Genomic DNA, 21,736 nt, shown 5'->3' with positions numbered 1-21,736 from the left:
GACCGTTAGAAATGAACAAAATTTTCGGCGTGAAGGAATAAAATCAGGCGTACCTTATTCAATCAAGATGAATGTAGGCTTTCGACGCATAAAATAGCATGATCATCTACCCTACGGCATCTGAGCCGGCCTCGGCAGTTTCTGACGGAAAGCTTTAAAGGACCGTGGATTCTTGTGTGTTTCAGGTCTCCAATTCCTAGTAAAAGGCCGCTGACGTTCTTTGGATCACTAGTTGCGATATTCGAGGCATGAAAATCCAATGCAAATGTGAACTTGCACGTCGTAGCTTTTCCTCTCGTCATTCATTAATGTGCGGTGCGCTAAGCTCGAGGCGATTTCTCGAAGCACGCGCAAAAATTTCAAGAATAAACCAAAATTACGGGGTCATTGCTGCCAGGCGCTTTGTGCAAATTGGTTTCGAACCACAGCAAAGCAAACGGGCCCGTCATATTTGGCGTCAGATCTACTATGATCTTTTACTAGAAAACGTATATCCCTGGGCAAACTTTCCCACTTGCGAGTGATTCGTTTTTATTTATTTTTCTATATGTTTACTCGTTTATGTCAGAGCACAATTGTGGAATTTGCTGGCATTATTCGCAGCATGCATCATGATACCTCTTGTTTCGTTTGCAGCGCTTGAGTGAATACGAAAAGGTAGGCATAAAATATAATGTTGGACTGTTACGGGAAAATGGTTGAGGGTTCCTGCGATGGTTGTGAAGGCAACTATAAAATGTGTTCGTTGCGTAGCGGAACGGCTATTGAGCGTTTGTGCCACTTACAAGCCCTCAAAAGGGAGCCGATTATTAGCAAATTATTCAGTTCCCGGGCCTAACGTCGACATCCGGTGTCGGTATCTCACGCAAATTCGCTCTCTCAACTTCGTTAAGAACAAGTGACGCCAGCAGTGAAATGCTGTCATTCGCTCGTCAAAGTCCGCAACGATCGCTGACGATGTTGGCGATGAAGGCTGAGTGCACGGCCAGCTGGAGACGGGGGCGCCTGGCTCCATTCCCCTCTCCCTCTTTGTCGTTCCGGCTAGCAGGGAAAAATAAACAGCCGCGGCTGGTTGGCTGGGGGACGGTTTCGTAGGCGGAGTGGAGTCGCGGCTTGTAATCTTTATTAATGCGTTCGCATTAGACGCCCCATCGTGAAGAAAAGTTGGCGTCCTTCGTATGTTTGGTGGGTGTGTAGCGTTGTTACACCGTTTAAATACATAAACAAAAATCTCCCATACAGCCGCGAACGAGACTCGAACCCAGGCCGCCACGCACAGATCAGCCTCGCTGGCCGCTGCTCACTCGGCCATTGCCGATTTTTTTTCCTGATTTCAAGGCGTGAGAATGCAGTGCAGTGCAAGTCAGGTGGTTATCTAGAAAACAACAGCAGTCTTAGCTGGCAGCGAACATTCTAGTTATTTCGGTTGTGTCAGATGTCGAAGCAGCAATGCAATTACATCATTGCAGTCTTCATCACATCATGGTTTTTTAAATCACTGTCGGACAAATATTGAGATACAACTTTGTAGTACACCACACTGCATGCAAACCAAGCGGCAATATGGCATCATATATGAGATCGCACTATCTTCCGCAGGCAGAAAACTAACGCCGTGTGGTGTGAGTAGCTGATCCTTCTTAATTGTGCTCTGCAAGACATCCTAAAAGAATAGCGCGCTATTGCAGTGGATAAAGATATGTTCAAGGCTTTCCTCCTTAAAAATAAAGCAGTGCGTTCCCCATGGTACATACATACCCTTTCCAATCAACCAGGTTTTTACTGGCAGGGTTCCTTGTATGGAACTGAAAGATGAACGTTTTTGTTCCAGGCGTGACGCTCGTCGTTCAAACTAGAGTGTGTGCCACGGATTTGTGGCGCCCTCTGTGCGCAACTGCACAGGCCAATGCTTGCGGTGTGAGCACAGCGCGACAGCCTGGCATATAAGCATGCGAGATGAGGGGGCGATGGCCGAGTGTTCGCTCTTATCCTCATCCCAGCCCCTTGAGATGAGGAAAAGAATTTAAAAAAATTCATGGGGGCACTTTGTTGACGTAAGGTGCGGTGAGGCGAAAGCCTTTGGCGTGGTGTTGCTGCTTGTGTCACTGATGTGTGGTTAAGATGTTAATTAAGTACTTGCGTTTTCCCGCATTCTGAGACTCCATTGAAGCGAGCGCTAGGAGGGAGGTTGCGCGGCACCGGACTCGGTCGACAGCTGCGAGGCGTATGGCGCGGGAGCGGCGCGGGCGCCTGTGAAGCCACCTCGCGCACGCGCAGTGAACTACCAATGGCGCAACATGGCCTTCGATAATATTAAAGCAGCGCTAAGCAACAAGGACGAAGAAAGAAGGGAACACACACACAGGCGCTGATCTTACAACTAAATTTTATTTGAAGTAAGCAGGTCAATTTATACACGCGCATGAACTACGCACATGCGCATGGTCAAACACAGATGTACTCATTTAAAAATGCAAATAAAAACACACTGCATCAAGGGCTCGTGCAGTTATCGCCGATATGCTATCTCCTGTGCAACAGGCTCATTTCCTTGGAGGTTAGGGATACTGAAGGTTTGCTGACGCAACCGCTGTCTTTCTTGTTTTTCGTCAGCCCACCTCAGTATCCTTAACCTCCAAGGAAATGAGCCTGTTGCACAGGAGATAGCATATCGGCGATAGCTGCACGAGCCCTGATGCAGTGTGTTTTTATTTGCATTTTTAAATGAGTACATCTGTGTTTGACCATGCGCATGTGCGTAGTTCTTGTGTATGTATAAATTGACCTGCTTACTTCAAATAAAATTTAGTTGTAAGATCAGCGCCTGTGTGTGTGTTCCCTTCTTTCTTCGTCCTTGTTGCTTAGCGCTGCTTTAACATTATGGAGCATTTCCAACTCGCCCAATCTGCCGTTCTTCTATGGCCTTCGAGATCACCCCTGCGCGCTAGCGCGAGTGGGTGATCTCGGAGGCCATAGGCGCAAGAGCGTAACGGACGGACGGAGCATGAGCCATTGAAGGCTTTCGCCTTAATTCTCGGCCATCGCCGCAGCCCCCTCATCTCGCATGCTTATCTGCCAGGCTGTCGCGCTCGTCGCGCTGTGCTCACAGCGCATGCATTGCTTTGTGCAGCTTCGCACAAAGGGCGTCAAAAATCCGCGGCACACGTGCTATAGTTTGCTTCTGGAAGGTGTCCGGAGCAGTTCGCAAGAGGTTGCGCTATTGATTTGCGGTATGTAGAATGGCAATTCAATTGCTTTGTGCAGGACCTTCGACTATGCATGTCACATGCAAAGCGACAGAAAAAGAAATTTACAGAAACAAAAGGACGAAATTGACAACTTACTCTCATCACATAATGTTGATTCTGCGACCCAATCCCTCCCCTCCCCCCCCCCCCCTTTTTATTTTCTGGCTCGCTCCGGTGCATGAGCTGAGACGGAAAAAGCGGAGGACTGTTCCCAGTCGGCGCTATCCATGGTGCTATATAAGCTAGATCGAAAACTTTTGCGGGATGATGGTGGACGATTCAATAACTGACAGTATTTAGACTTTTCATACCTTTGGAGATAATTGTTGCAGGGTCGCTCTAAGCTCATGATTGAAAGAACAGGAGTCAGCCCAGGGCGCTAAGAATTGTCCTGCAACTTTTGCGAATGCTCGAAAAGCGAAAATATTTGCTGTACGCTTAAGAATAGGGTGGGGTGGTGTCCAACGTTTTTAAAGGGACACTGAGGACAACGCCATCCAAGTTTGTTCTACGGCTCTATCTGGGTGTGCTGACGTTTGTCCGGCAGCAAAAGACGCATTCACTGCCGAGAAACTTCCGCTTAGAACTTTGCCCGCCATTCGATTCAGATGTCACGCCTGCACCTAAACAAAAACAAAAAAAAAACGGCAGGGGACACTTAAACTCCGCTTTAAGGCTATGATGCGATAGCGTTAGTGGCTTAAGGCTTATATATATGTGGAATTTTCTTGTTACATTTGTTTATTGCCTCCGGGCATAACGGGAGTTGTGAGAGTAAAAAGGGGAAAAATGGAGGGGAGGGTGGTAAATGAGTAATAAAGGGTTGGCCGACCTAATGAAGGCGAGGACGGAGCAGTGATGTAGCCTCTGGTAATGTGGCCGTTCTAGATTTTAGATTCATAGACAGCTGGGAGTTCTCGTACCACTCCTGGCTCCTGGCGCAGTGGTGCAGCGGTTAAGCGACGCGCCACTGCCCTGAGATGGCAGGTGCTGCCACCGGCGGGGAATTGTGAGACCCAGGTTGCTCTTGCGGTGTAATCTCTCGTGACCGATCATTAATTGAACTGCCACTTGCCAAAGTGGGCAGTTTGCTCACAATCTGGTGCGCAGGTTGTGATGGCACCACAAGGTCACGTGACCTTGGTGGCCCAGCTAGGTTGCCGTAGCGGCCAGTTGCTCCAGCACTCCGGCTGCGAGGCTTCGAACGGTCGCCAACCCCGACGCCGGACATGTGTTTCCGACATGGGGGTGGTACTAACGCTCTCGCGTTAAAACACTCAGTGATCACCGCTTTGAGGTGAATGGCGGTGTAGCCTAACATTTGCTATTCGGCGCAAAAAACTTCCCACGCACTACACTTTACTTGCGAAATCGGCTGTTCATGGCGGCACTTAAGTTTCATTTTTTTTTCATGTAAAACGCTCCCTTCCAATGAAAGTATTCCTCTGTCGTTAGAATACGGCAATATATCGATACAGGCCAATTTATATTCATCCTCAATGTCCCTTAAAGCGCGAAATTCTTTCCAAGGCGCACGGCAGGCATCGTGCTCCGAAGCTCGCCCAGCCTGCGTCGCCGACTGGACGCCAATGAACGTATAAGTGACATCAAGGGAAGCGTGGTGTTCCCGCGCCGGAGAAACTTTGATGAGCATTGCGTTTCCTTAAGATAAAGTGTTCGTGCGGGGTCCTAGTATATAATCCAGCACTACTCGTTGTGCAAATAGCCCTGGCCAGTTAAGCAGAGTCAATTTAGCTAATGTTGCTGTAGATTACGCAGGAGTCGTTCATACACGAGGGGTAGACATAGTTACTGGTGGTGCGGGCGCACCACCAGCGAAGTTATTTGCTTGATTAAATACCGGGAGATATTTACGCACTAAATATATCCACTAATTGGGGTACATTAAGTCAGTTATTTTGCTTTACAAAATGGTACAAAGAGACCACCATGCCTCCCCATCGTGATACGTGTTGCGCTCTTTAGTCACGTCACCATAAACTCCGCGAAACTTCTTGGAAAGTTTCCATAAAAGCTCAATAAACGCATAACTTCTGTAGACAAAGCCTTCTGCAAACACAAATCACTTCAAACGCCATCCCAATCGCAGCCACGAAGCGACGCAACTGTCGCTGATTTAATACGTCGGGACATGCTTGAAGACATGCCTGAAGTCATTCATGAAATTCTGCTTGAATAAGAAAGAGGTCGAAATGCAATAGACTTTTGATGCAACTTATTCGCCAGCCGCGCCTGCGGAGGCATTTTTTTTTAGTTACAAGTATTGACAGTTTAACCTGGTCTCTTTGTCGTACTTGGATAATTAATTATGGGCCAATGTAGAACTGCGGCCCTTGAGACTTTTTTGACCAGCAAGGGTTCCTCAATAGGAAGCGAAATAACAGTACGCGAGCGCTTTCGCATTTCGCCTTCCTCGAAATACGATCACCGAAGCCGGAATCCACCCGCAACCTCGTGCTCGCCAGCTGCGCGGTACCGTGGCCACTGTAGCCGATTTCCGGTTTTCGTCCAGTGGCTCAATTGTTAAGCCCGTTGTTTCCCAGTTGTTGAGTCTGTGTCGCCGTTATCACTTTGCACTTTAAAATAAGGTGAGGAATGGTGTGGCCTTGTGCACACTGACGGATGGAAATCGATTCACCTTCTGTAACCACACCCCTAGCATAGTTTAGAGAAAACTACCCTGACTTTATTGTTTTTCACAAAAAAAAACGACAATACTTGAAATTATTTATCTAAAAAATATAGAATATCTAGAAAATATAGAAATATATACACCCACGAGAGGAATACGAGAATCTATTGACTAACAAAGCAGTTCCAGAAACAGGAAAATATCATGACGGCTCGAAAGGAAGCATTTTTCTTTGTTTTTCTTCAGTACCCCCTGGCTTTCACAAAAGTGCTGATAACGTCTCAAAACACACCAAATGCGCTGGAAGCTGACTTGGATTACCTGAAGACAGTCCAGAGTCATAAAATGGATCTCTGGGCTATTTCATCGCGAATATTGCAGCAGGAAGAGCTCCGGTTATTCCTGGCTTGCATTTATCATCGCAAAAAAATCCCACTTCCATGCATCGAACGCCGGTATTATTTTCGTATTGATCTCTTGTGCGCATTTCTTATCGCCTGTGAAGAGTGTTTTTAAATTCAGATGGCAGACTTGACTAATACTGTCTGGTCTTTTATTCAATGCGACGGTATTAGCGGCTTTTAAAATTTCCCTCCGAACGCAAGAGAGTGAGACAGCCTTAGCATCTTACTGTTTTCATCAGTTTGCGCACAGCAGGCGGTGAAAACTTCCCAGAATCAATGTTTAACACAATTAAAACTTGCTGCTGTTCTCATAATACGAAAGAAGTCCTTATGTACGAACTAATATAAAAAGTGAAATACAACGGCTGCACATTGTACTAAAAGATTTACATAGACTCAGTCTTTGCTTCTTGGGGGGCGGCCGTGCCATAGATGAACTTCTCGCTTCAGTTGTGTCAAAGACATCGATCGCCACGTGGTAGGAGAGAGAGAGAAAAAAAAGAAACGTTAATATAAATGCATGCGCTACCGCGGTTTTTAATCTAATTATAAGTTTGGAGAATCTCTAGCTTTTTTTTTTACTTTGAATTAAAATGTGGAAATACTCCCGATAAAGAAGTTAGGCCCGCCAAGGTTGAAGTACCGTTTGGAGGGTTAGAGATACAAGCATTAGTAGTCGATATGCTGCATGTGGTTTTGGAATTAAATTTCATCGTTTAAGTGCAAAGAATTCCAGCAAAGAAAACAAAGCGTTATTTTGTGAGTACCTAGTTAGGTGAGCAATCAGGTGTCGCCTGAATTTGTTCCACAGTCTTTTTTAGTTATTTATAACAAGATAACATTTGACCACGGGAATTTGCTTCCTTTGGGTCATAACATATTGTATTTACCAAATAAGCTATACACCTCCTTCACGCCGCCACGTCACAAAGATGCGGTGGCACTGATGCCAGTAGCGACTTTCGCACGGTAGGCAAAACAGGTTCCGCCTGCCCGCGCCTTCGCTACGTTCATTCGCTGCGTTCATTCTGAGCTGTATTCTGTGTTCTGACAGTGGGTGACACGCTAGATGCTATGCTCATAAAACAGAACTTCTTAGAATACAAAAGGTAAGATGCACCGAGGAAGCAGCTGGGCTTCACTTTTTTTTTTTTCAACGCTTGCTGCATTCAAAAGTTTGGTTTGAAACATTCACAGACATAATTGCGAAAAGGTCTAAGGTTACAGCCGAAGAGCCCAGCTCGAGCAGTGGCGACAAGAAGTGGACGAAAAGCCCCAACCTCTGTTCTAACAAAGGTATCCGGAACAGGATGCCAGATGTCCCGTTACTCTACATAAAGCTTCTTTTGCACACAGGGCCAGAAAGTGAATAAGGAAGAGCCGCCTCCATGTAAAGGCCACATTAGGCCAAAACTGCGAGAAAGAAAAAGGAATTAACTGCTGCCCTTGCACGAGTGTTTACGGTAGCTTAAAAAGGAGAGCTTACGTCGTCTCGAAACCTCTGAATGCGGCTCGCCTGCAGGCAGCCGAAAGCATGAAAAGCATTCCGTTCCTTTCCTAATTAAACTTTTCCGGTCACCAAGGCATAAAATGGTGCTTTCTATGCGCTTGAAAAGCTGTGTTTGACCCGCGACACCATTAATAAGTCCTTGTTAAAAATTAAAACCCCTATAAAATTGCATGGAAGAGCAGCGCCTAATTCAAGAAGAATATAAGCGCCCTGAAGCCCACGTGCTTCGACGTTTCCCGGAGAGCGTTCAGTTAAAAAAGAGAAAAAACAAAACGCATCCGTGTAGCAACTAGTGTAAGTTTACTGAGAATTGTGTCATGGCTCGAACTTTATACCTTTTTTTTAGTAAAGTTATATAGCGCCTCGCGTAAGTTGTTTCAGTAGCACTCAAGGAGCATTTGAATGACAAGAAATACCAGGATCCTTTTGCTGTCAAGCAATGGTAAATCTTATTGCAGCCCTGACAAAGTGGCAGTAAAGTTTCAACTTATTCTGGCCGAATCCAGGGGAGAATAGAATGCCAGATAAAATTATACACTCGATCCTAACCTTTTCGTGGTGTTATTGTAAGCTTATATGTGTCACGTTCTTACTTACTGGACGCCGGACCTTTTCATATTTTAAACGTTGCGCCAGCGTAAAGGACAAATACATACATGTGCAAACAAAACGATCGCTAGACAGCAGTAGCTTATTTACGGCTACAGGTGAATATAAAAGCATGAATGGAGGGGGTAATTAGATTGAGGCATACGTCACTGATTAGCTAACACACTTGCACACTGCGAGTACAGGCATTCAAATGTGGGATTTATTTTCTTGATAGGGCCAGAGAAGGGCACGGATGTAATTGGACATTTTCGAAGGCAGCGCGCACGCTTTCAAAATTTCCCTGCTTAGTCTTTTTTTTTTATTTGAGGTTCCCAAGAACACGCTTCGCGTTAAATGCTGGCATGGAAGGGTAAGTACCTTCTGCCATCATCAGCCAGATGACCAGCCGCTGCTAAACTTTTGCTGCCGCACGGCGCTCCAGAAATCTCTCGTTCAGGTAGCCGCACTGTGGTGTATGCAGAATTCTTTGCACCAGAGGGGTACCTCATATTCCTTTCTGGCGCATAGGTTAACTAACCGGGATATATAATCCTGTCGGTTGATCTTTTGCTGATGAAACTCCACCAGCAGCAGAGGTCAGTGATACATCAAATTGCAAGATACCTTGTCTTGGATTGAAAAAAAAGGAAGGCATTTTCCCTCTCTTCGTCAAACACAAAATGCACATATCTCGCAATACACAGGAATCCTTTGAATGCCTTTCAGGAAGTGCTGAGAGGCCCGCTTCTAGCCTGACAAGTTTTTTTCCTAAAGCTTTAGAAACATGTGGGCTTGGCCATAAGATGCACATTTTTACCCTAAGGTTCAAAACAACTGTTTATGCACTCACACATTTGTGTGGGGAAGGGGTATACTACCTCTTTCCTGTAAGCAATGAAACTAGTGGCGTGACCATTTTTCTGCGAACCGTTCTGTTTGGCGCCGTTAACAGCCCGCTTGTTTGCAGCAGAAAAGATGGCGGGTAAACTTCGTTTTTCACCACGGTGATGTTTTGGACCCGTGTCCTCCTGCCTACAAATGTTGGCCTCTCTGACAAGGCAAATAGCAAAGCGATAAGTGACATGCTCCTTTTCGCACCCAGGTTTTTGCGCAACCATTGCACCACCGGCGCAATGGTTTCCCCCGGGATATCCCTCTTTCAGGTGCAGTACCGTTTGGCTGTGTCTGCTTTATTGGAACTCATACGACTTGTGTGAGCGGCGCGAAGGCATATAGGGCCAAGCGAGTTATTAATTACCTTGTAATGAGTCTAGTCTTTTCCATTTTATAACTGCATATAGGAAGCACAGCCTCCATATATTCTCTCGCACAGATTGTAGGCACTGAAGTAAAAGCTGGAGTAGAAGCTGCAAATCGAACGACGGATTATAAAAACTGCTCGAAGGTTACACCGCGTCGTGATTGGCCTGTATTTTCCAAACGTCAGGCTGTTCCACGATTGACGGGTCGACGGTAGCGAGTCCATGTTCAACAATCTTGGACAAACATTTTGAATATTGGAAAATTGTGAAGTACTGCTGTAGAAATATTGAAGGCAATGGCCCATTCTTCCTGTACGTAGCAAAATCCTTCTTTTAAAGATTTTCCTTCGCTCGCATCAAGAAGTTAAAATTGCCATAAATAACCAACGGGGAACCCTTGAAACGACAGCAAAAACATTAATAGCACAAAAATGCAAGCCTGCCGAGGGGAGATTTGCGGATGTATTGACTGTTATAGTGACACCTTAATATGTATGAAAAAATTGCGTTTATAAACTCTTTCCCATTCAAAAATGCTTTTGTCCGGAATTGCTGGGTATGCGCCACTAAATTCTTGCAAGGTTGACACGATCGTTGGCTCCAGCTGTAGTTTAGACTATGGTGACAATACAAATCGAAGTAGTATGCGTACGGTTAATAAAATACGTTGATGGGCCAGTTGGTGCTGTTTTTAGAAGAATAATTGAGCGCTACTTATTTCAGACGAGCACTCAAAAAGTCATGAAAAGACAGGCGCTGTTATTTGGCAGGTTGACCTACCTAGAATCTCCGGTCCTCTCCTAACTTCATCTTTTCTAGACGGCTTCACACCTTGATTTAACGTGCACCTCCATAACACCTCAGTGGTCTGGGCCGCTTGCCATCGTAGGGATTAGAGCTGCCTCTCAGCCAACCATTTCGCGTCTTCACCATAGTGTACCAGGCTTAACCAAGCTTGCAACATTCGGGCTTGCCTACATAACTCAGCTCTTAAAACCTCACTTACACGTCTTGCATGCGCTAAAGAAGGTCTGAAATTTCCAAAAGGGCAATCACCTCGGCCGGTACAAGTCATTTCTCGAGAGAGAAGCGATGGATTTTGTTCTTCAGGTGGGGACTGCGATTTCGCTCACAATCTTCAGATTTTCATGCTTGACAGATGACACACAAATGAAAGGGTCCACAGTAGAAGAAAGCTCACTTAATAAAACACGTTTAGGGGCTAGTTGGTGTTGCATTGCGTCTAAAAGAGTAACTGAGCACTACTTATTTCAGACGAGCACACAGAAAGACATGGCAGGACGGGCGCAGCATACGCTGAAATAAGGCTGAGGTGGGCGGCCGAGTTCCCATTATATGCCAGGGCGCGTACATTGTGAACAACACTAAGGAGCGGATCTTACCAAGCCAGCTCCAGGGCTTATCACGTGCAAGCTACGAAACGTATATTTCTCAGCAGCACTAACGCTGGAAGATTTCATGAGAGGAGGCCCTTACTCTCCGAAACACTTAATACGTTAATTAGTTCGTCTGTTGCCCATGAATGCCCCCTTTCAGATTGTTACGTCAACTACAGTACGAGACCGCGTTTTTGACACATTGCTATATTGCGCTCAATATATGACTTCAAACAAGCAAGTGGTGGCCGGAGCGCACTACTCGAGACGCCGACACGAGACGAGCCTGAGAAAGAAAAAGAGCTGGCTACTAGCCTGCTCTAAAGATGGGCGTTCCTCCCCGACTGTCCTCCTTCGCTTACTCATCGCCTTGAACGCTCGGGGCTCAAGAGCTCCGGCGGCCTTACTTCTTGCGGTCAGGGTTTCATATTTCAGTTGATTTGACTATGACAAGACATAAACGCGTAGGCAACAGATCTCGTCCGCCCGATGCTTGGGGCCCACTGCATTGCTGCATGACCCGCGCGCATTAGCGGACAGCGTTCGTTCGTGCCCTTCCTCGCTACCACATTTTTATTATCATCCACCAATCTCGAACCTTTTATTTGCTCCTTTTCCCCTTGGAAACAAATTACTGAGCACGCAGTCCACGCGAGCCTAACCGCGTTCACCACACGAGGCACTCTCGTAAGCTGACCTGTGGCTAATCGCTTCAGCGACCAGTCGCTGCACTTCCTAGACAAGACGTAAGCGATGGATAAAGCTCAGGGAGAGACGCGCATTTTTATAACAACTCGTACCTTTAATTATCATTTAATGCGTCACCACGGTGGAGCAGTCGCCGGGGGCATTAACGCAGGCTAATCCCACTCGTAGTCAACAACAACCGCAGCCTCGAAGAGAAGCCTTTCCTTTTCGTTCTCAGCCGCGTCCCGGAAGCATGCTCCAGCCACAGCTGGTACATTACAAGTTAGGCTCAGCGTGTCGATACCAACTTCAACTTTTCTTGGACAAGTATGTGAACTTCCCACGTTGCACAGTATTTTCATGTTTTATTTTCCTCCCCGTCCCGCAGGCGAATGCCCCGGCTGATGCTCAGAGGCTTTCACCAACGGAACTATCTCCTACATCGCTTCGAGGCGTGCTTTTAATAGAAATATTAGGCTCTCCACATAATACAGCCCTATCAGTGAACGCTAATCAGGATGTTCGCAGCTAACTTGCCCCACAATGAGGCTTTACCTTATCTCCTGCCTTCGCAAACGCGTACCAGAACGCAACTGTGATAATATATGAAATCATAAATTTCTTTACGACACATCGCATGTTTTCAGCGCAGCGTTAACGCAGGGTTTCGACAACAAAAAAAAATTTTTAGGGAGCCGAGGAGAGGGGAGGGGGAGGCGAGGCAATAATTTTGCGTAATAATAATGAAATAAATTAGCTAGTATTCCTCAGTAGAGTTTCCAACTTGTGTACCGGAAAATTTCTATTTAGAAAGTTCAAGCACGTCAGTGGAAGCGTACTTTTATAACGTTAGCCTCGTTATAGAAGCGTTCTCCGTGCACAAAAAGCCCGAACTTTATGTGGCAAGAAAAATCGAATGGATTCGACATTTCGCTTCAGGCATTTTACAATAGGACGTTTGGTCGCGGTCGCCAGTCGGCGCTTCCGCAACATAAGAATCAATGGTCTTGTGTGCCTTCTCGGATTGGGTGCTTCCTTCAACGCTTAAAAACGGCGTCATGCGATACACAGATATAAAAGTGAACATTTCGGCTAAGATCTCCCTGGTCGGCAGGCGAATTAAAGAGAAGAAAGGCTCCAAAGAAAGGCTCATGAAAGCAGTGACGTTTCCCGGCGCCGACTCGGCACCCAGTAAACCCTGAAGAAGGTCAACCCTCAAAAAGGCGGCGAAAGGCCGGTTCTCTAGGGAGCATTTATTTGGTCGGAGTGATTTTTTCTCTCTGATATACAAACCACGCAAATGTCAATACCTTTTGTATATGATCTAAAAAGGGCATTAAATATTCACAGTACTACAGAAACCACATTTGGCGACATATGTACCGAATGAAGGTTAATGGGACATAGGCCAGAGCGACAGCTGCAATTCTCATTAATGACGCAATGCGAAAGCCAACCCACTGGAACAAGTTCAGGATTCTTGGACATCAATTTTAAATGCGAGTCGACTGGATAATATTGTAAAGTACTGTTATGGAAATACTGAAGGATAGTGGTCCATTCTTACAATGTGTAGCAGACCTTTCTTTTAAAGTTTGTCCACAGCTCGCATCCAGTAGTTAAGACTGCCGTATAGAAAACCAATGTGGAACGTTTTTGACGATAGGGAAAACGCTAATAGCAAAAATATAGAAGGCTGCCGAGGAAAGGTCTGCGTATATATTGACTGCTATAGTGGAATCCTGCCATATAGGAAAAAATTCCGTTCATAAACAATTTTGCATTAAAAAATACGCTTGTCCAGAATATCTGGGTACGCGAAAGTCTGAAATTTAAAAGGGCAGGCGCTGGTGATGAGAGTATTTTGAAATTTGCGATGGAATTTTTTTTTATGCAGCTAAGTTTTTGAACATAGGTTCATGTGTTTTAAGAGCTCGAGCATTGTCCTAATTTTTAATTGTATTTGCGTGGAAAAAATATATATTTCTAGATAAATCTACTTTTTTTCATTTTTATCGACCAAGAGCTACTAACGATGAAATTATGCAAATTCAGAACTTTTACGCTTCATTTTTCACTGTGTCAGAATTACTAGGTCACCATATAGTACTAAATACTTTCATGTGATTTACAGACCACCCTGCACCGAAATAAGTTATCCTTGAGCAGAGAACTTCACAATCGATGAACCTAGCGGCGGCCCCATGCGGCGGCGAGGCTACAATTTTGTAGACGTCATATTTTTCGTTAGTAAAGCTTACTGGACATTGCGGAAAATAACTTTTCAGAATTCAGCAGCAGAGAGTGTATACAAGAGAACAGTTAGTCATGTGGGTATCCGCTATTTATACTTCTATGGTATGTGACCATAAATGTTTTTATGTTTTTTTTTGCAATCGGTTTCTTTAATTTCTTATAAGAATGTCTCCACAGCGTGCTTAAAACAATTTTCTTTTAGTGTGCTTTTTTTTAATACTGACATTTACGTTTGCTTTCTTTTTCATTGGGAAAATGAGAATATGCGCAGACTTTATGGAATTCTTTTTGGCCCCTTAAAATGTAAATAAATAAAACAAATTAATATAGCAGAAGTGCTGCGCATGTTTGATTTCAACCGCGTGTGGCTGCTTTCTTTTTTTATTGCTATTATCCTCGGCTAAAGTTATGTGGGCCGCCCTGCGCCGACAGCGTCGGCCATCTCGTTTCCCGGCTTGGCGCTCCAGTATGACCGTCGCTAGGCAACACAGTGTCTTCGGCAGAGAGCATAGTGCGTGAAAAAGAAAGTCGCCGCACTATATAAACACGGGTGGGTGGTTTTATTGCCCATGAGTTCCACGTGATGGAAGGATATACTATCTCCAGTCGCGCATCATTTGGAGGCTGTCCGCTGGAATAGAAGGTGCAGTATGGTCGGGCTGCGCGGCACCAGCCGAAAAATAAAATAAACACCATTGCAATGTAGGGGTTGCGTCATTTTAAGCGAGCACAAATTATGTTACATCTGAAGAGACCATACTATTCCGATACCGCACGTTCCAAGTAAAGGTGTAGACTTGCAACTGTCAGTGTTGCGAAATGACTGCCCTCACAGGCGCATGATACGAATAGTGAAATGCAAAGAGTAGGGCGAAATAATGCATTTCATGCAGTGTCGGTGATCACTCGCATCGCATCACTTGGATCGCCAGTATTGAGAGGCCTTTTCCTGCTATACTTAGGAAATTTCCGTAATTTCCTCCGCCTGCTCATCGCGGGTAGTGCACTCGATGTTCGACTCATATGACCACGAAGAAAGAATGTAAGCAGGACGAAAAGAAAAGCTCCCTGCTTTAGTCCTAATTGGCCATACTTTACGGTTGTCGCGTCGAAAGAAAAAAAAATAGGAACGGCGATCAGGGGTTGTTCAAATGTTAGACGTCTCGGCTTAAGCATTGTTCACTAAACGGAAAGCGTGAAGCAAGAAGCTCAAGTGCGCCGCTGTAATCGTCCCAGGCATTTTTCGTACGGAGGCGGAAGATTACCGTGGTTGCGATTTAGGGTGTTCTCTGCTGTCTGGATTAACAGGGACTCTAGATATCTTCGTGGCAGCCGATTATTCTCTCTCCCGAAAACTGATGCTTGTTCCCAGACGATCTTGTGTGTCGCGGTTTGCACGTGTTCCGCAAGTGCTTTAGATGCAAGCTTCTTATTTGCGACGTCGTTCTTGTGATCCCTCAATAGTAATTCGAAGTTCCCCCTCTCGCCTGCGTAACAATAGTCGCAGTCTGCGCAGGGAATTTTATAGACAACGTCAGGAAACTTCTCTTTCTTCAGTATGCCGTTAACGTCCACCAACTCGTGCCTCAGCTTACGCGCCAGAAAGTGAGCGACGTGCACAGCGCAAGTGCGCCTCTACACGCCCGCCAAGAACACGCTCACGCCCGGCAAGGAGGACCAACTGGCTCTGGTGGGCGTGATGACCGGCGTAGAACGGAATGCCCGAAGTGTTTGGGGTAGCCGCACTGGTTCAGTTCTCGGCGCACTTGGCGTAGGTCAAAAGCGCGATATTCAGGTTTCGAGCAGATTTTTTCGGCACTTCGGACGAGGGAAGAAGCGCCAGAACACCTGTGTCATGCCGGGTGAACAGAATTAAAATGAAGATACCGGCCTGTCGAAATGTCTAGAATTCTAAGAACAACCTTTGGACAGCGTCCCTTTTTCTTTGGACATGAACCCACTACCCGGCCAGCCGAGATGTCGTCAAAACTTAGATTCTTTATATGGTTGTCGGTGTCAAACGGAATGCATTGCTCGCCAAGGGAGGCTTCACAGATAATGCAAGAACCCTAAGGGACAAGTTGCGACGGCTTTCAGGTAAATCTCTGCACACACCGTTGTGTTATTCTGGAGCTCTCAAAATTAAGCCCTATCATTACGAAACAACGTTTTTTTATTTGACAAGTGAATCTAACATTACACAACACATCTATGGTTCAGTGTCTATGCGTTATATGGGTGATCTTGAAGTGTTGGGTTTGATATACAATCGGGGACAATACTCTCCATGACGCATGAGCGGCAACCAAATACGATTCCTCTGCTATTATTCCGTGGCTCGTGATCACGCTTGTGGAGGTTAAAGCCGGTTTTATGTCGTCTAATGTATATTGTAGTCGCATGAGATGGTCGTTGGCAGACATCGCTGCTACGCGCCTAGATAACTTTTCGCGTGTCTTGGTGACTTCTATCTCAAATAGTACATCTGCGGAAGCAGCCGCATATCCATGAACGCGGATTGCTAAAGCGCTTATGTACGAACAATTCAGCGCACGCTAAACCATCCCAGGCAGAAAAAATTTACCCGGACCCCTCACGTGCGGTCTACATGTCGAGGTGTTCCTTTGATACGCCATAAATTCAAATGATTAACTAGTGGCACGTACAGTTCCTGTCTGCAAACTGTGATGCCCTGCAGGACTCCAAAACTTTTCAGTTGTCTTCACTGGCTTACAAAATAGAGTATTTAACTGCAACTAGTTCTGTTATTACCAAGTAAAAAAACAAAACCCGCAGGACAGTTACCACTGTGTAACGCGAGATTCGGCGACAGCTGTTGAGGCTTTTATATTTCACCACCTATTGAGGCAGAGAATATGAGAATGACTTCATATCTGTATAGCTATAGGGAGTTCGATTTAGTTTTCCGTACACGGAGCGGTGGACTATGTGTCCGCGAGATGCTCTCGGCGCCACCACCGCTGACCCTCTCTTCGGTCTGCGCGTTTCGCAGCAGCCACTGCAGGTGGACCGTGCTTCATTCCTATACTCTCCATCCCCCTTCCGCGTCACCTACTCTTGGAACGGTTCCCTTCGCAACCGTTCTCTGCTTTCTCGTTCCTCGCACACACCATATCCTCCTCCTATTTCCACTGTAACTCTCCTCCTTCTCCTTCCAAGGTAACCACCTTCCGGGTGGTTCCTGTGGCAACCACCCTACGGTTGCGCCTTCTTATGCTCTCGCCATACTCTCCTCCTTACATGACAACCACCCTACGGTTGGTTACCGTGGCAGCAACTCGGCAGTTACGCCCTCCATCGCTCTCGCCGTGGCCTCCTTAGTGATGTCCTTTGCATAGGCTAAAACTTCAACGTTAGATGAAGAGGAGATACTGTCAAGTGGTATGAACGCAGTAGTAAATAACTTGGAAGCCAAGTCTGACTTAGCCATCGGTAAATCGATCACTGGAAATGAACCAGCCCGCGGCTTCAACATGAGCCCGGATAGCGAACGTTTGTGGTGGGGAGGAAAACGTGAATAATTCGATATGCCAAGCAAAGCCATAGAAGTAATTGCCAGGTCTGACTCCCACAAAGCCTACTCCTCACTTGGCTAAGACTTTGGACAAGTCGCCAGTGCATATACATTTTTCCCGCGGGACCAAATATACAGTGGACCATGCACGTGAGTCGGTATACTTGGCTTCTCAGAGTGCAGTACCTGATCCGTCAATTGCTCAGGCGCGCTCAAATAACGCTGCCGCATAATAGGCCCCTCTCCATACCAGTTTCGGTTACGCTCTGACGTTCGTTTACCTAAAGCTAGTCTGGATTAAGATTTTACTAACCTAGGCAGGTCATCTATTCACCAGCGATACTTACAGCCTTCGCAGCATTTTGCATGTAAGGAAAAAAAAGATTGTAGGCTGAGTCTGTTTGAAGAAGACCTCACCCGCACCACTAATACATCCCGGGTAAGGAGGAGAGAGGCAAATACTACGGTGGGGCGGAGAAGTCATGAAAAATAAAGTGCCCCGGCCCGTGCCAATGAATATAACGATGTAACGAAGGGAAAACGAGACGAGAGATATACAGGCTGTTTCACCCAAGACTTAACACAATTTTCTAAAAATAGGCTTTTTGAGATAGAAGAGCGCTTTTTTCAGCATAACATAACGGTGGTGTAGTTTATCCGAATACAGCTAACATGTTCTTTAGAGCAGGCTGGTTAAACTCATATTGTCACGTAGTGGTGACTGCAATCCGGGGAGCAGAACGACAGGGAAAACGTCGTCTTTAGCGCGCATAATAGGGCTTCAGACGGACGGCATGGACAACTTCTGGTCGTGCGCGGCGTCGCTGGAATGCAGTAATTGCGTTAGGGATGACTTCATAATCCAGTTCACCTAGCAACACGAAGAACATTGTATGGGCCGAAACAACGGCGCAAAAGTTTTTCACTCAAACCACGGCGACAATTGGGCGCCAAACCCGGACTTGGTCTTCTGCAGCTTGTATTCCGCGCTGCGTCTTCGTAGGTTGTAGCGTCTGGCATCGGTCCGTTGCTGATCTTTGATCCGTAATCGGGCAAGTCTTCGGGTTTCTTGTGCGCGTTGAAGGTAGGCAGCGACGTCGACGTTCTCTTCTTCGGTAACGTTGGGCAGCATGGCGTCATCTGGGTGGTCTCTTGCACTGCGGTGTTGTAGACGAAAACGACGTAAAGCAGGATAACGTCCTAGGTCTGGTGTTCGGCGCCGGCATACATGGCAAGCATATCGGCGATGGTTTTGTTCAGGCGCTCGGTCAGTCCGTTGGTCTGTGGACGGTATGCAGTTGTCCTCCGGTGGCTGTTTTGGCTGTAACGCAGGATGGCTTGCGTGAGTTCCGCCGTAAATGCTGTTCCTCTGTCCGTGATGAGCACATCGGGGGCGCCGTGTCACCCCCGATGCACTCCACGAAAAAATTGGCGACTTCTGCTGCTGTTCCGTTCGGTAGGGCTTTTCCCTCGGCGTAGCGGGTCAGGTAGTCAATCGGTCGCTATGATTATCCACTTATTTTCAGGCGTTGACTTTGGGAAAGGGCCAAGCAAGTCCATGACGATCTGCTGAAAGTGCCTTGACGGGGTTCAATAGGGTTCAGAAATCCTGCTGGTCGGGTGGCAGGCGTCTTTCGTAGCTCACAATCTCGGCAAGTTTTCACATAATGTGCGTCATCGGCAGACAGTCGGGGCCAATAACACTTGTCTTGAATGCGGTGGAGGGTGCGAGTAAACCCGAGATGTCCAGCTGTAGGCTCGTCGTGTGAAGTCTGTAGAACTTCTTCGCGGAGACAAGCTGGTACAACAAGGAGGTAGCCTCTTTTGTTAGCTGCGAAGTTCTACTCGAAGAGATCATTCTGTACACAGAAGGAAGATGCAGTCCTCGCTTAAATGAGCCGGGTGGTGAAGAAACCTTGCCTTCCAAGTACTCGATGAGGCGTTTTAGGTCAGGGTCCGAACGTTGCTGCTGTGCAAAATAGCTGGGGGCTGATGGATCCCAGGAAGGCGTCCTCATCGTCCTTAGCGCTTTGTATGAGAAAGGTGATAAGCTTTGTGTTTCAAATTACAGGCCAGTTTCTGTACTGCCAATCTTTTCTAAAGGACTGGAAAAAATTATCCACACGAGAATATCATGCTTTTGTGACAAACACCAAATAATAACAGATTTGCAGTTTGGTTTCATCAAACATAAATCTACCGAGACAGCATTACTAAGCCAAAAGAGTATATCTTAGTGTTTCGAAGAAAGGAAACTTGCCCTTGATGTTTTTATAGATTTTTCGCAGGCTTTCGACTACATCAGTCATAATGTACTTTTGGCAAAACTGTTCGACTACGGCTTTAGGGGTAGTGCTCATGCGCTTCTTTCGTCATATCTTGCACACCGCTTTCAGTTGTAAGTATTAATAGCTGTCGATCCTCAGTAAAAAAAAAGTAACTGCTGGCGTACCTCAGAGAAGTATTTTTGGACCGCTTCTTTTTAACCTATATATTGCCAGGTGGCACTAAATCAAAAAAGACGTTGACGCTGCTTGCGCGCGGATTGAAGGAAGTTGAAGTTCGCCGTTTCTCCCACCGAAGGACGTTCTGCCGAGCCCTCTGTTGCCGGGTCCCTGTCTTGTGACCAACACCGTGACAAATCTGGTGGAGGTGGGATCAATCTCATGTCCCGTACCCCAACGGTTAGCCGGCGCTCCAGTCCTATACCCGTCAAAACGCCCGTCCACCGTGCTCGCCGCCGGATTCGAGGCTTACCACCAGAGCCTGAACCATCGGGTATGTCCTCCGAGCAACTTGGCGCCGCCTCAATGCCTGGCGCGACCACTCCAATGCCTGGGGCGCCCACACCCTACTTCACGCTCCAGAACACCCACATCCCGAAGTCCTTCCACGGTGATATCTTTGAGGACGTGGAAAACTGGTTGCAGCACTACGAGCGAGTTGCCGCATTCAACCAGTGGGACGACGACGTCCACCTCAGAAACGTCTACTTCAGTCTAGACGACGGCGCTCGGACCTGGTTTGAAAACCGCGAAGATCAATTGTCCTCTTGAAGTGAGTTCCGGCGTCGTCTCCTTGAAACATACGGCAGCTCGGATCGTCGCGAACGGGCAGAACGCGTTTTGCAATCTCGCGTTCAGCTTCCAAATGAAAATGTTGCAGCGTATGTAGAGGACATGACGCGCCTCTTCAGGCGCGCGGACCCTGCAATGCCCGAGGACAAAAAGGTACGCCATCTCACGCGTGGTGTCAAGGAGCAACTTTTTGCTGGCCTTGTCCGCAGCCCTCCGAAGACTGTCGCCGAGTTTCTCACTGAGTCCTCCACGATTGAAAGGGTTATTCAGCAAAGAGCGTCCGCGTACGATCGACCCGTGTCCGCTGCCTCTGTTTCCGGCGAGTTACCATTCCACGGCACCGACGCCTCCCCGCTACGCGATCTCATACGTTCGATTGTGCGCGACGAACTCAGGCAGCTGTACGGGGCCCCTCCCACAGCTCCAAGCTCCATAGCGACCGTTGTCCGCGAGGAGGTGCAGCAAGTGCTCCGGCCGTCCTTTCCTGCCGATGAGCCTCGTCTATCTCCTCCTCCTGTCTCGCCTGACCGTTCTCTCACCTACGCCGAAGCCCTGCGGTGCCCTGCACCGGCTTCGGCGTCCTTCATTCCGACTCCTGCTGAAGTGCCGGGGCCGCCCGTACCCGTGCTGCAGTACGTGGAAGCCCCCCGACCATCCGCGCGCAAAGCCGACGTGTGGCGCACATTCGACTGACGCCCCCTATGATTTCACTGCGGCGAACCAGGTCACCTGTATCGGCACTGCCCCTACCGCCGTCTAGGCCTCGAAGGCTTTCCCGCCGATTCTCCTCGACCCCGCTATGGCGAACGACCCCGGGCCATCGCAGATTTTCTTGAAGACCAACGTTGGCTTCAGTCTCGTCGCCAGCAGGCCCGATCTCCATCCCCCAGGGGTCGTCCTTCACCATCTACCGCCAGTTTTTCCCGGGCGGCGCAAGGCAGCTCGCCCAGCCCACGCCGGGAAAACTGCAGCCAGCGACCTTAGGGGGTGGGTTCGCTGGAAATCGTTGTGCGTGCGACCCCCCATCGACGCGGACACGACATGCCGACGCCTTGACGGTTCCGAAGTCCGCGGTAAATGTTCACTCAGACACAGCGACGCTTCCTCGACACAACG

Source organism: Amblyomma americanum, chromosome 1 (genome assembly GCF_052857255.1).
Source record: "Amblyomma americanum isolate KBUSLIRL-KWMA chromosome 1, ASM5285725v1, whole genome shotgun sequence".
NCBI lineage: Eukaryota > Metazoa > Arthropoda > Arachnida > Ixodida > Ixodidae > Amblyomma > Amblyomma americanum.
Note: the sequence above shows the minus strand (reverse complement) of the source record.